At 40.2% G+C, this 13,123-nt stretch overlaps 1 long non-coding RNA gene across 3 annotated transcripts in view; it reads left to right on the forward strand.

Annotated features, from left to right (window-relative positions):
- The first annotated feature begins 584 nt into the window (after positions 1 to 584).
- LOC146317256 (uncharacterized) overlaps positions 585 to 13,123 on the forward strand; it is a 33,442-nt gene continuing 20,903 nt past the window's right edge. Inside the window, exons 1-3 of one of the 3 annotated variants that reach the window (XR_014771664.1) lie at positions 585 to 1,282; positions 8,027 to 8,133; positions 9,839 to 9,950. This is a non-coding gene — a long non-coding RNA (uncharacterized LOC146317256). Of the gene's footprint in view, positions 1,283 to 8,026; positions 8,139 to 9,838; positions 9,951 to 13,123 lie in introns of those variants that run through there. The other 2 variants (XR_014771666.1, XR_014771665.1) reach the window with 2 other exon arrangements.

Raw genomic sequence — 13,123 nt, forward strand, 5'->3', positions numbered from 1 at the left:
TAAGAATAATGGTGTAAAAATGATCATTTCCTCCAGTATTTTAAATCATATCGTCATCAGTCAGAATCATTTTTTTCTTAGTATTTCAGCTCTGGTCAGTTCTCTGTCCTCTCAGACGAGTACAGAGTCATCAGAGAACTTCTTCAGGTGACAGAGATCCATGAAAAGTCTGCAGTGTAAAAATGAAGAGGAACGGAACCAGAACCGTTCCCTGCAGGACCTCCGTACTGCAGATACACCGTCCCGTGTCCTCGCTGTCCTCGCTGTGTCGTGATGAAAGCACTGGAGAAATCAAAGAACATGTTCTCCCAGGGTTCTCCAGGTGACACAGAGCTCAGCGTTGGAGGAAGATGACGACGTCGTCCACTCCTTCCACTCCGGCGTCTTCATCAGCTGACTTACGTTAAATAATCAGATTTACCTCTGACTGCATACGTTCAGTCGTTGGTTCCCATCCTGGGGTCCAAAAATCCTCAGTGGTCTCCAGGTCTCCGTCTGTCTGTCTCTGAGGTTGTCAAATTTAGATTTGGACATGTTAACTGAAACAGGCCTGCAAATAACAATTGTAGTTGATTATCATTTATTTATTTTGATTAGTTGTTGTTTTAAAATGTCAGAAAATGGTGAAAAATGTCCATCAGTGTTTCCCGAAACCTGAGATGTCGTCCTTTAATGTCTCGTTTTAGTCACAACCCAAAGATATTCAGTGAGAGGAGCAAAGAAATCAGAAAATATTCACATTTAAGAAGCTGAAATCAGAGAATTGAGACTTTCTTTTCTTTAATTATTAATTGATTATCAAAGTAACGTGGGGTCAAACACATGAGGTCTGATAAATACCTGGAAAATAACATTAATATGGAGATTTCCTAACACGACACATCAGATGGTTTGTTACACAGGACCATCTGGGAAGCTGTCCATAGAAACTGTTTGGAAAAGGGTGAGTACTTTGAAAAAAAAAAGAAACACTTGTCAGGTGAATCATCTGTCATGTCTTCGGTTTCGTTCTTTCCTCTTCTTTCTTTGTGGAAATACTCTTTAGTTCTGAGATAACTGATGCTATCACACTATCTACGCTAACTTCTTCAGGAGTCGCCGTTGTTTGTTCCAGACGAGTCGTTTCCATGGACGCTTCTCGCTACCGGTGCACCTAGCTGCCAGCAGTCCCTCCAAGGCTGCTGATTGGCTCTCACCACCTCTGATGTGGCCACAAACAGATGACCTGGAGTCTGGCGAGATGAAGTCTCACGTGGTCTCGTGATTCCAGCTGCCTCACAAGGTAATATCTCCGTTTCCCTGGAAACACACTTAATAACTGGAAAACAATCAATAAGATTATTAGAACTAATGAAACATACTTTACTACTCCAGTAAATAGTCCGACCCTTAATAACAACCAGGCGATTTCTAGTCCCCGCTGAGTCAGTAGCTACTGTTGAGCTAACGTTAATGTTTTCTAGTGAGCTCCCTCTAGTGGACTGAAGGAATATCAGAATTTTTTTTATGAAATAAATTAATTTAAAAACATGTAAATGCAAATAAAACATCATTTCAAATTAAAATACTTAAAGTATGAGATGACTGAAATGTTTCAGTATCAGCCTGTTATGTGTGTCTGTACATCATCATCTGTCCGTTACAAACTAAACTGTGCTGACAAGATAGTAAGTGAAGGTAAAATGAAGGAAATCTTTCAAACAGAACTATTATGAAGAGAAGAGCTCATCAGGAGGTCAATGTTTCTAGCAGCCATGTTGAAAATGAAATGGACGACAGTGAACAGAGAATTAGTGCCAGTCGCTGCTTCAGACAAACAGAACAAAACAGTGAGGTGGAACGTGATGTAAAAAGACTGAGAAACACTTTTCTACAGACATGAAGATCTGGGAATTTATTAACTAAATTACCATCCTGGAAAAGAAAACCAAAGACGGACAGACGGGTCACCTGACTCCCAAAGAAAACTGAGGATCTAAAAAAACAAACGGCGTCCTGCAGCTGCCAGGACTGCTTCTGTTTTAGAATATAGTTATATATCGAGAAGTTTATTTAATCTCAACAGCTTTCATGAAATATCTGCTGATTCAGCTGCTGCGTCTCCAAACTTCACAGGTATTTTTAATTTGGCTGCTTCTGATCATCGATGATTCGAATCGTCAGTCACACTTCCTGCAGTCGATCATCAGTTTTTACACTCAAACCTTTAAAACAGGATCAAACTTGAACCTGCAGGTAAAAGTAGAAGAACTTCTGCGGCTGTTTTCACACAACACGTCTGAGTATTGATCACGTGTCTTCTGTTGTGTGCAGCTCAGGAAACACGTTCAGGATCAGTGTCAGTTCACCACCGCCGCCGTCAGCAGGTCGAAAGCCGCTCTGACTCACCGCTCGCCGCAGCTTTGGTGTTTTGTAACACTTCATAAGAGTTTCATTGAGTAAAACCTCCGTTCAGCCGAAAACTAAATATGAACACTGCTGAGTCATGATCGTTAATACCAGAGAGTATTTATGTCAGGAGACACACACACACACACACACACACACACACACACACACTCACACACACACACACACACACACACACACACACTCACTCTCACACACACACACACACACACACACACACACACACACTCACACACACACACACACACACACACACACACACACACTCACACACACACACACACTCTCACACACACACACTCACACACACACACACACACACACACACACACACTCACACACACACACACACACACACACACACACACACACACACACACTCTCACACACACACACACACACACACACACACTCACACACACACACACACTCTCACACACACACACACACACACACTCACACACACACACACACACACACTCACACACACACACACACACACACACTCTCACACACACACACACATACACACACACACACACACACACACAACACACAGTCTTAATTTACTTGTACTCAAGTACAAGTACTGTTACACTGCTAAAATATTACTCTATTACAAGTAAAAGTACTGCGTTTTTTCTTATTTTTTTCTCATTTGAGTTTCGCCACAAACAAATGAGGTGCAAATTCCTGCCATGTCTATTGATCACATAACTGAATACATTTTAATTGGTTAAATTCTGAATGGCAGTTGATCAATTATTGACTAATCATTAACATCCTAACTCCAAATGTGATTTGCTGTAACGTGTTGATTTTAAAAGTAACTAAGTAGATTACATCCTGTAATGCATACTTAAGTATGTGTAAAAGTACAAGTGCCCCAAAAAACTACTAAATTACAGTAATTTGAGTATTTGTAAGTAGTTACTTCCATCCCAGTCCCTCCAGGATTTCACAGGATGGTTTTCGGATTGTTGCAACCTAAAATTATTTCACAGCAGCTTTTCTAAAATAATTTGACACGTTCCAATGTTTTTGAAAAGAAGAAGGTGAGAATTGAAAAAAAAATAGTGTTTTCTTTGATATAATTCATTAAAATGAAAGGCAACTTGTTCTGAGTAAAAAACAAAACTCTGACGTTTTATTTGTAGATGAAGACGTGAATCTGAGGGTTTTTCCCACAACGAAGCAAACTCAGTCCATGAACATGTGACAAAATAAAGAAAAACAGAAAAAAAAAGTGATTAATAAAATAAAATAGAGTTGACGCTGTGATTGGTGAGACTCTCAGGAAGCTACAGTGATTGGTTGAACTGTTGTAATCGCAGCATCACAACTTCCTGTAGGGACTGAAGGATCAGAGTCTGTGGAATCTGCTTCTATTAAATATATATGTAGCCATGACGGTGTCACTGCAGCAGCTAAATGGAATTCAGCCATTTAACCGTGTGTTTTTCCTCCGGTGTCCCACGTCCTGATGTCCTCACGGCGAGCGGCCATTTTAAACCACAAACACACAACCAGCTCCTCAGTTCATTAATCAACATCCTCAGTCATTTAACAGCTCATAATGCTGAAGATTTCGAGGCCTTCGGCCGATTCCGTCCGTCACGTGACCCTCATCATATCCGTCCCCAGAGTCCCTCCTCCTCCTCCTCCTCCCCTTCCTCTCCTCTTCAGGGTTACAACAACAGAAAAAAAAAAGAAAAGATAAGATGGCTGCCGAGTTATTTATAGGCTGAGCAGTGAGCAGAGAGGCTGCAGAGCTGCAGAATCTGCAGAGGGAGGGAGGGAGGGAGAAAAGGGGGTGGGGGAGGGAGACCATTGTGTTGGCGACACAAAGCGAGCTGCCGTCCCTCCATGTTGCAGGAGGCTGCTGCTGTTCTTCTTCTACATAAGAAAGAGGAAGGAGGAGGCAGGGGAGGGGAGGGGGGAGGAGGAGGAGGAGGAGGAGGGCGGGAGCAGATTTAAATCTCAGAGGGGAGGGAGGGGGGAGGGAGGAGGGAGGTAAGGGCACAGGCGGGTGAATATTCATGGAGGGTTTTTAAAAAAAAAGGAAAAAAGGAAAAAGAGGGGGCTGGGAGACAGAGGCAGCATGGGATTGGCCGGCGCTCCACGCCCCCTCACACCTCACACCGAGCCTGTCAGCTGGCCAATCAGGAGCCTCGGCAGCGTTTGAAAGATGCCAGAGAGAGAAACAGGAGAAGAAGAGGAGGAGGAGAGAAGGAGGAGGGAAAAAAAAAAGAGAGGAGTCAGAGATGATGAATGTGCTGCTGGTGTCGACGTGCAGCCGCTGCAGTTTGTAAGAACACAAACACGTTCTCTAAATCCAGGAAACCTGCAACGCTGCTGCTTTACAGCGCCGCCGGGTTCTGGCACCCGGGTTCAACATATGGTCGAGTCTTTTCACACATGACATCAGTGTTCCACATTGACCAGGGTTTGTTCTACCATCACGATAGAGAAACTGATGCAAAATCACACCAAAAAATCTGATTTTATAACTTTCCTGCTGCTTTTTAAAATGTATTTTATCTGCCTACAGTTTATATACTGAAGACGAGATTTATTCACCCTGTGAGCCGATCATTCATCTCATCATCAATTAAAGATGACTCCAGTGAAACATGACTCTTCATTACATCCATTGAGCTCTCAGCGCAGGTTTGAGGAGTAACAGATTACATTTAACAAGATTATGTCATTTGGATACAAAAGATGGTAAAGAAAAAGATGTAATCACATTACAACAACTTTACCAGTCTCACAGCAAAACAGCAACATAAATGATGTAAAAAAAAAAAAAAAAAAAAGTAGCAAAACAGAAGATATGACAAGGCAAGAATACAAAAAAGACGCAACAATACAAAAACGATGTAAAAGAAGTAACAAAACGCAAAAGACGTTACAAGAAAAAAAGACAAAAACAAGGGAAAAGACTTAACAAGACAAAAAAACATTAAAGAAGCAACAAGACAAAAAAATGGAACAAGACAGAAAAGCCGCTGCAGTTTGTAAGAACACAAACAAAATCTCTAAATCCAGGAAACCTGCAACGCTGCTGGTTCACAGCGCCGCCGGGTTCTGGCACCCGGGTTCACCATATGGTCGAGTCTTTTCACACATGACATCAGTGTTCCACATTGACCAGGGTTTGTTCTACCATCAAGAAGAACGAACTGATGCAACAAGATGCAAAATTTCTTTCCTGCAGCTTAAAATCTGCTTTTTAAAATTATTAAATGTTATACAATGAAACTGAGTAAAAATGTGGATCATAAACCAGCATCCATGACAAGACTTCATTAGTCTCACAACAGACTGAAACCAGCTGATCTTACAGTCGGTTCATCATCAAGACCTCCAGAGAAAAAAAACTTCACTGGGTGGAAATTTAACTTTGTTTTTGAATCAGAAAAGAGGAACAACATCACAGAACAGTGACGGTTCTGCTTTCAGCTGTGAGAATACTTTCATCATCCAAGAACTCAACGTCTAGTTTAAAGAAACATTTACAGGAAAGACCAACTGCTAACGTTAGCGACACAGACCAACTGCTAACGTTAGCTACACAGACCAACTGCTAACGTTAGCTACACAGACCAACTGCTAACGCTAGCTACACAGACCTAACGCTAGCTACACTGACCAACCGCTAACGTTAACTACACAGACCAACTGCTAACGTTAGCTACACAGACCAACTGCTAACGCTAGCTACACAGACCTAACGCTAGCTACACTGACCAACCGCTAACGTTAACTACACAGACCAACTGCTAACGTTAGCTACACAGACCAACTGCTAACGTTAGCTGCACAGACCAACTGCTAACGTTAGCTACACAGACCAACTGCTAACGTTAACTGCACAGACCAACTGCTAACGCTAGCTACACTGACCAACCGCTAACGTTAACTACACAGACCAACTGCTAACGTTAGCTACACAGACCAACCGCTAACGTTAACTACACAGACCAACCGCTAATGTTAGCTACATTGACCAACTGCTAACGTTAGCTACACAGACCTAACGCTAGCTACACTGACCAACCGCTAACGCTAGCTACGCTGACCGACCACTAACATTAGCTACACAGACCGACCACTAACGTTAGCTACCCAGACCAACCGCTAACACTAGCTACGCTGACCGACCGCGAACGTTAGCTACACAGACCGACCACTAACGTTAGCTACACAGACCTAACGCTAGCTACCCAGACCAACCGCTAACGCTAGCTACGCTGACCGACAGCGAACGCTAGCTACACAGACTGACTGCTAACGTTAGCTACACAGACCGACCGCTAACGGACCGACCGCTAACGTTAGCTACACAGACCAGTGTGAGTGTGAATATCTTAACAAAGTACATTTAATATACATAATTTTCATTATTAATCAAAACATGAATTGGTGTAAATCAAAGGGAGGATTATGAACATTACAAACTTTAGCCTGTGAGCCAAAACAATTTCACCATATTTAGTACTGAAGTACTCAAAAAGTAACTAAATTACTTTAATACTTTAAAATGTGATTCTTGGACCAGGTTACTGACTGCATTTTGAAATGCTTTACCTTAAACTCAGGATTAAACCTCCTCACACTGATTGTAACTTTAAACTGAGATGACTTTTTAATTTTGTGATCATTAATTTATAACTGTAGATTTTCACTCCTCGTCCTGCTGCACAGCTGCAGCCACCTGCAGATGTTGAAATGATTTTTATCTGACTGTTGATGAACTGAGCATCATAATGTTATATTTAAGTTATGAGGACACACTGGGACTGAAGATAATTGTCATATTTAAAGGACCAGTGTGTCAGATTTAGTGGTATCTGTGGCCCAAAGCTCTCTCACTGTTGAGTTTGTCCATTCTGGGACACTGTAGAAACATGGTGGTGCAACATTGTGGCCTCCGTGGAAAACAAGCTGCAGTTTATGGAGTTAAAAACAACTTATTAAAAGTATGATAATTAAAACACTGAGTCTTATTTTCAGGTGATGCACTAATGAAAAGATACTGATGAATATTATTTTATATTTATACCAACACTGTAAAAATGAAAATCTTTAGAAACTTCAAAATTTTAAGGAAACTTGCTTCAGTAGAACTCTAAAGTTTTGAAAAGTTTTACCAACTTCTACTGTTTGTTGAGAAAATATACTTTTCTTCTTTAGATGAACTTAAATCTTTGAGTTTTAGAAGCTGCCAAAAATTTGTTTCAAAAATTGTTGAGTAAACTCATTGAAGTGGATGTGAATAATTGTTTATTTAATATTTTCAGTTGCAAACATTTAATTTTGAAGCATCCAGATAAAGACAAATCAGGTTGACTCAAAGTTTCAAGTTTCTTTACATAAAAGAATCAGTTTACCTCAACAAGAGGTTATAAATCAGCAAAACTTTAAGTTACTTTAAAACTTAAGAGTTTGAGTTTGACTCAAAGCTCTTTTTTTATTTTACAACAACTTCATCCTCTAAAATGTTTCACACTTAACCTTTTAAAAAAAAAAATTTCATGTAGTTAATACAACATGTGTGATAATATCTTTTATCTGGTATCTTTTTCAGTCAGTGTTTTTGTTTTGGTTACAGATTCTCTCGACCTCCAGACTCTCATCTGAATCACAGTCAGACTGTCCACACAAAAAAGAGGCTCATCCGTCCAGTAGTGTTTGAAATAAGCTGTGGACGAGCTGCAGGTCAGGTGATCACTCACTCACTCGCTCACTCGCTCGCTCACTCACTCACTCGCTCGCTCACTCACTCGCTCACTCGCTCACTCGCTCACACACAGAGGTGATCACATGATCCCCTCCTGGCTTACACCTGTGGAGAAAACAAAGTTAAGGATGAATTTGATGACAGCATTATTTTTTCCTCCAGATTTTCCAGCGATATCGTGATAATGTCGTTATCGTGAATTATTTTGGCCACGATAAATCTGTGTTGAAAATCTGATAACTGAAAATATGTCAATATAAATATGTAATATAACTAAACAGCACTAAAATTTAATAATATTTACATAACGAATCCTCAGATTGTTCTGATCTCATGTTATATTTTAATATGTTTATTCAGAGCTCATGCTGATATGAAACATGCAACATCCTGCAAAACTTCACCATCCAGGTCCAAGACGTTCAAGTTTTAAAGGAGACCCGTCCTTTTTTTTATCTGATTTAATTATATAAAACTTATTATCATGACTGATGCAGTGAAAATAAAGACGTAGACAAACAGTCCACAGTCTTTACTCCAGTAAAAGTACTGATTCAACCTGTTTACTGCAGTAAAAGTGAAAAAGTTCAGGCTCTGAAATGTCCTCAAAGTAAAAAGTCGTCCTCTGAAGGACATTTCTAACCTGTTACTTCTTTTTTTTATCTCCTTACATCGTGTTTGTTTTCTCACATTTGGTCTGTTGTGTCTTTTCTATAAATTTCATCCTGTCACTTTGCGTTTGTCCTGTTACTTCGTATTTTTTAAGTCTTTTAAGTCGTTTTTGTCTCGTTACATCATTTTCATCATCATCTTGTTACATGTTTGACATCATTTTCGTCTTGCTACGTCTTCAACACGTGTTTGTCTTCTTACTTAATTTTGTTTCACGTTGCGTCTTTTTCGTCTTGTTTTACATCATTTTCATTGTTATATTGTTTTTGTCTTTTACGTTGCTTTCATCTTGTTACTTTGTGTTGCCTTATTATGTATTTTACATTGTTTTCTTTTCTTTTTACGTTGTTTTTGAATTTTTACATTTTTGTGTTGTGTTTTAAGTTGTTTCTGTCTCATCACATCATTTTCATCTTGTTACATCTTTTACATTGTGATAAACTCTGATGAATCCACCAGTGAATCGTCTTTTCTGTGTTATTGTTCAATACGTTTAGGCTGAAATCAGTCTTGATGCAAAATAAAAATAATCAATAACTCCTCTCAAATACATAAAAACTAAATTAACAAGCCTTTTTGGAAATGTAAGAAGTGGAAAGTACAGATATTTGTGTTCAGATGTTGGGAGGAAAAGTAAAGTAGTATTTGTATTTCGTAACTTCCCGTCTCTGTATAAAACAACATAAAAAACATAATACAGTCAAACAAAAGAAGTTCCAAAACATAAGTGACATTCAGGAGTAAAAGTGCAGGATGTCAGTTAGTTTGGCACAAACGATTAGAAAAGACAAATCTGTGGAGAAATGAGCGTCTCTGTCAGAGAGCTGTGCTCAACATGTCTGTCTATCAGCTCTGTCCTTCCCTGTCCTCTCTGTCGTGTCCTGTGTCCTGCAGGCTGCTGCAGCTCCCTCACCTCCCTGCAGAGGCTGACAGCAGCAGCAGCAGCAGTGAAATGCCGCCGGTTTGCAGTGACCTCGTTTTTTCTTTTCTTTTTTTTTTTTTTTGCTCCAGATCATCAGCGCCTTTTAATCTTCCGCTGGTTCCTGCCTGATCTGCAGTGCATGATTGCAAATTCGCTATTAAGAGCGAGAAGAGGAAGGAGGAAGAGGTGGGAGGGAGGGAGGAGGAGGAGGAGGAGGGGAGGGGTGTGAGGCTGCAGCTTTAGTGAGAGAGAGAGAGAGAGAGAGAGAGAGATCACACACATGCTAACACATGCCCCCCCCCCCTCTGCCTCCACCCGCCCCGTCCTGTTTCCACGGTGCAAAAACAAGGACGGATTACCGTTCATCTGCTCCATCGCCATGGAAACACTGACCTCACACTGCGGTGACCGGCAGTCTGGGCTGGTCGCCATGGCGATCTGCTGCCGGTGCTGTGCCGTGCCGTGCCAGGCGGGTGGAGGGATGGGGGGGGGGGGGTCTGCTGGGTTGTGACGGAGAGGCCCTGCAGCTCTCCGCAGTGTCGTCACTAAACACAACAGGCTGTGTCCTGATGAGACCAGCAGAAGGCGCCCGAGAGCAAAGAGAGTTCAGTCGATGGGAGAACCCGACTAAATGTTTGTGACGAGGGTCGGGTACCAGTCACACCTGAACCATCACGGTACCTGGACTTTGGTACCCAGCAGTACCTTCTTCACAACTTCACTGCCTCTGTAACAACAGAAATCGAACTTCAGCTGTGAAATATGAAAAATGAAATATATCTGTAGGACTTTTTACACACCACACTAAATAAAATGTCTCTCCTCCAAACCCGCCTGCAGCCTGTCAGTCTGTACCCAGGGACTGAAAAACTGTCGTCTGTGTCTCAGAAGAGACACATGTCACATCCTTCATACTGAAACAGGAGTCTGTTTCAGCTGCTCCTGGTTTCATGCAGACGTTTCAGACACTCACTGAAGAACACAGCGGTGAGGAATGTCAGAAAAATGTTGAGCCTCAGTCAAGACCAGACGAGGGAAGTACTGAAGTACAAATACTTTGTTACTGTACTTAAGTGGAGTTTTCAGGTAACTGAAGATAACTTTACTAGAGTTTTTATTTTTCTGACAACTTTTTACTTTGACTCTTACTATTTTTAGTTGTGTTTTAATTGATTATTGTTATTTTGCATCATTGTGCGCCGCCTTCCAACATCAAGACTGATTTCCACCAAAACGGATGAAACAATAAGACATAGAAAAGACGATTGACTGGTGGATCCGTCAGAGGACATCAGACGGGACGAGACGAGAACGATGAACAAGACACAACAACACAAGAAAGATGCAACAAGACAAGAAAGACGTATCAAGACCAAAAATTATGTAACAAAACTTAGAGGACGGAGGAAAATAAAAATGATGTAAGAGACGTAACAAGACAGAAAAGACGCAACAAAAGAGATGTAACAAGATGAAAAAGGACAAAAGACATAACAAAAAGAAAATACATGAAAGATGAAAGAAGACAAAAACAAGGTAACAAACAAAACATGAACAGGAGTCCGTCCTCTTACAGACATGTTTGGGTTTTCTGATGGTTCCGTCCTCCAGTAGAAAGACATGGAGTCATTTTATGACAGTTTTTGTGTGTTTTCACGACAGAGACAGTTTTTGTGTCTGCTTCAGGACAACAACAACACATGAGCAGTATTCCAGTGCAGTGCAGGGATGTGTCGCGTTTACTGAGCGTGAAGGAGGGTCGGTTTCCCAGAGGCCTCTGCTGTCTCTACCGACTGGTCTGTGATTTTACCCAGAAGCCCTCAGTGAACCTCCCTCTGTTTACCCACAGGAAACGAGATATCTGTTCACCGTGCACAGTGAAAAGCTTTTACTTCTCCTGATAAGTTTTTCTCAGTAAAGTGGTGTGACTCACTGATGGACACACAGATACTTGGACAACTTTTCTCCCGACTTTGTTTCCTTGATCTTTAAAGTCTTTTCAAGGACTCAAAGATTTTATTAACACGTTATCAGTGCAATGAAACGTCTCTACCTGCTGCTGTCAGTTATTCTTTTTACAAATATACTAATTTGTTTTTAAGTTTAGGGAGTAAAACAAACAAGAAAGGAAGAAAAGAAGCTCCTCAGGTGAAAGTGACAAAAAACAAACAAAAAAAAACAACAAACCATCACGACTCGTGTGTGAAGAAATGAACGTTCCTGATCATTTTTACTGCCATTTCTGCATCACTTTTTATTATCTTGACACTTTATTAAAAACATAAAGTCACTAAAATTTTAGAAATGACAAATAAATGCATTTAAGAAGAATTAACCATCCCATTGTTTTTTATTTCCTCTTTTCAGGAAAACAATAAATGCTTTATAAAAGCTGTACTGCAGGTTTAAATCTTAAATTTCCTCAATAGTCTTATTTATTTGGGGCCCCAAATAAAATCTCCTGTGACCCTCCTGTGGGTCCTGAGCCAGTGTTTGTTCATGTAGTCTAGTTTAATCTCAACTAGTAAAACTGCTGCATAATAATCTATAAATATCTCCAAATGTTCCCTTTTTTACACCCAAAAAAATAATTAACCCCAAGACCTTGACTTTTATGATGTATTTTAATTACGTGTAAATGTTTCAGATCTACTTTCAGACAGAAAGTAGTTCCTCCATGAAGCTGCTCAGAGTCTGAGGATTATCTGGAGTAACCAGGTCATGATTCCTGGACAGAAACATTACCGGTGAGTTTTTCAAATGTATTTTTTGTCTCTTTTAGCTTCACGAGCTGAGTGTCGTCTGGTTACATCACACCGGAGAGAAGCAGACATCTTTATCGCTCGTATCTCCAAAACTCTGCAGCTCACAGTTGAACTATGAAGAAGACAAACAGCAGATAGAAGGAAAAATATGTATTATTGATGTTGGGGTGAACTTTCCCTTTGAATCATCATCTGAGCAGAAGGTCATCAAATATCCACACTTTGGTTCGGTAAAACATCCCGAGAAGCAAAATAATAATAAAAGAAATGAATACATGTACATCACAAACTGCAGCACCAAGACAGAACTGAAGTAAATCTAAACTTAGAGATCAGATCAAGATTCGTACAAGTACAAACATGTGAAAAAACCCCAAAATCAAAAATATCAGTCAGTAAATAACAGAACAACAAGTCAGTAATAAAACACAACAATAATAATAAAGATATGAAATAAAAATTTACAATAACAGGACAGGATGTGCATTTTTCTTTTAATAAAATATACAATACTCAAGACAAATACTGACATATAAACATGTACACTAATATATATCAGATAAATATATTCAAAGCAGTGAAGGTTGTACAGTTTACATGTTGCATCAA

This window comes from Lutjanus erythropterus, chromosome 12 (genome assembly GCF_056507025.1).
Source record: "Lutjanus erythropterus isolate fLutEry1 chromosome 12, fLutEry1.hap2, whole genome shotgun sequence".
Taxonomy (NCBI): domain Eukaryota; kingdom Metazoa; phylum Chordata; class Actinopteri; order Lutjaniformes; family Lutjanidae; genus Lutjanus; species Lutjanus erythropterus.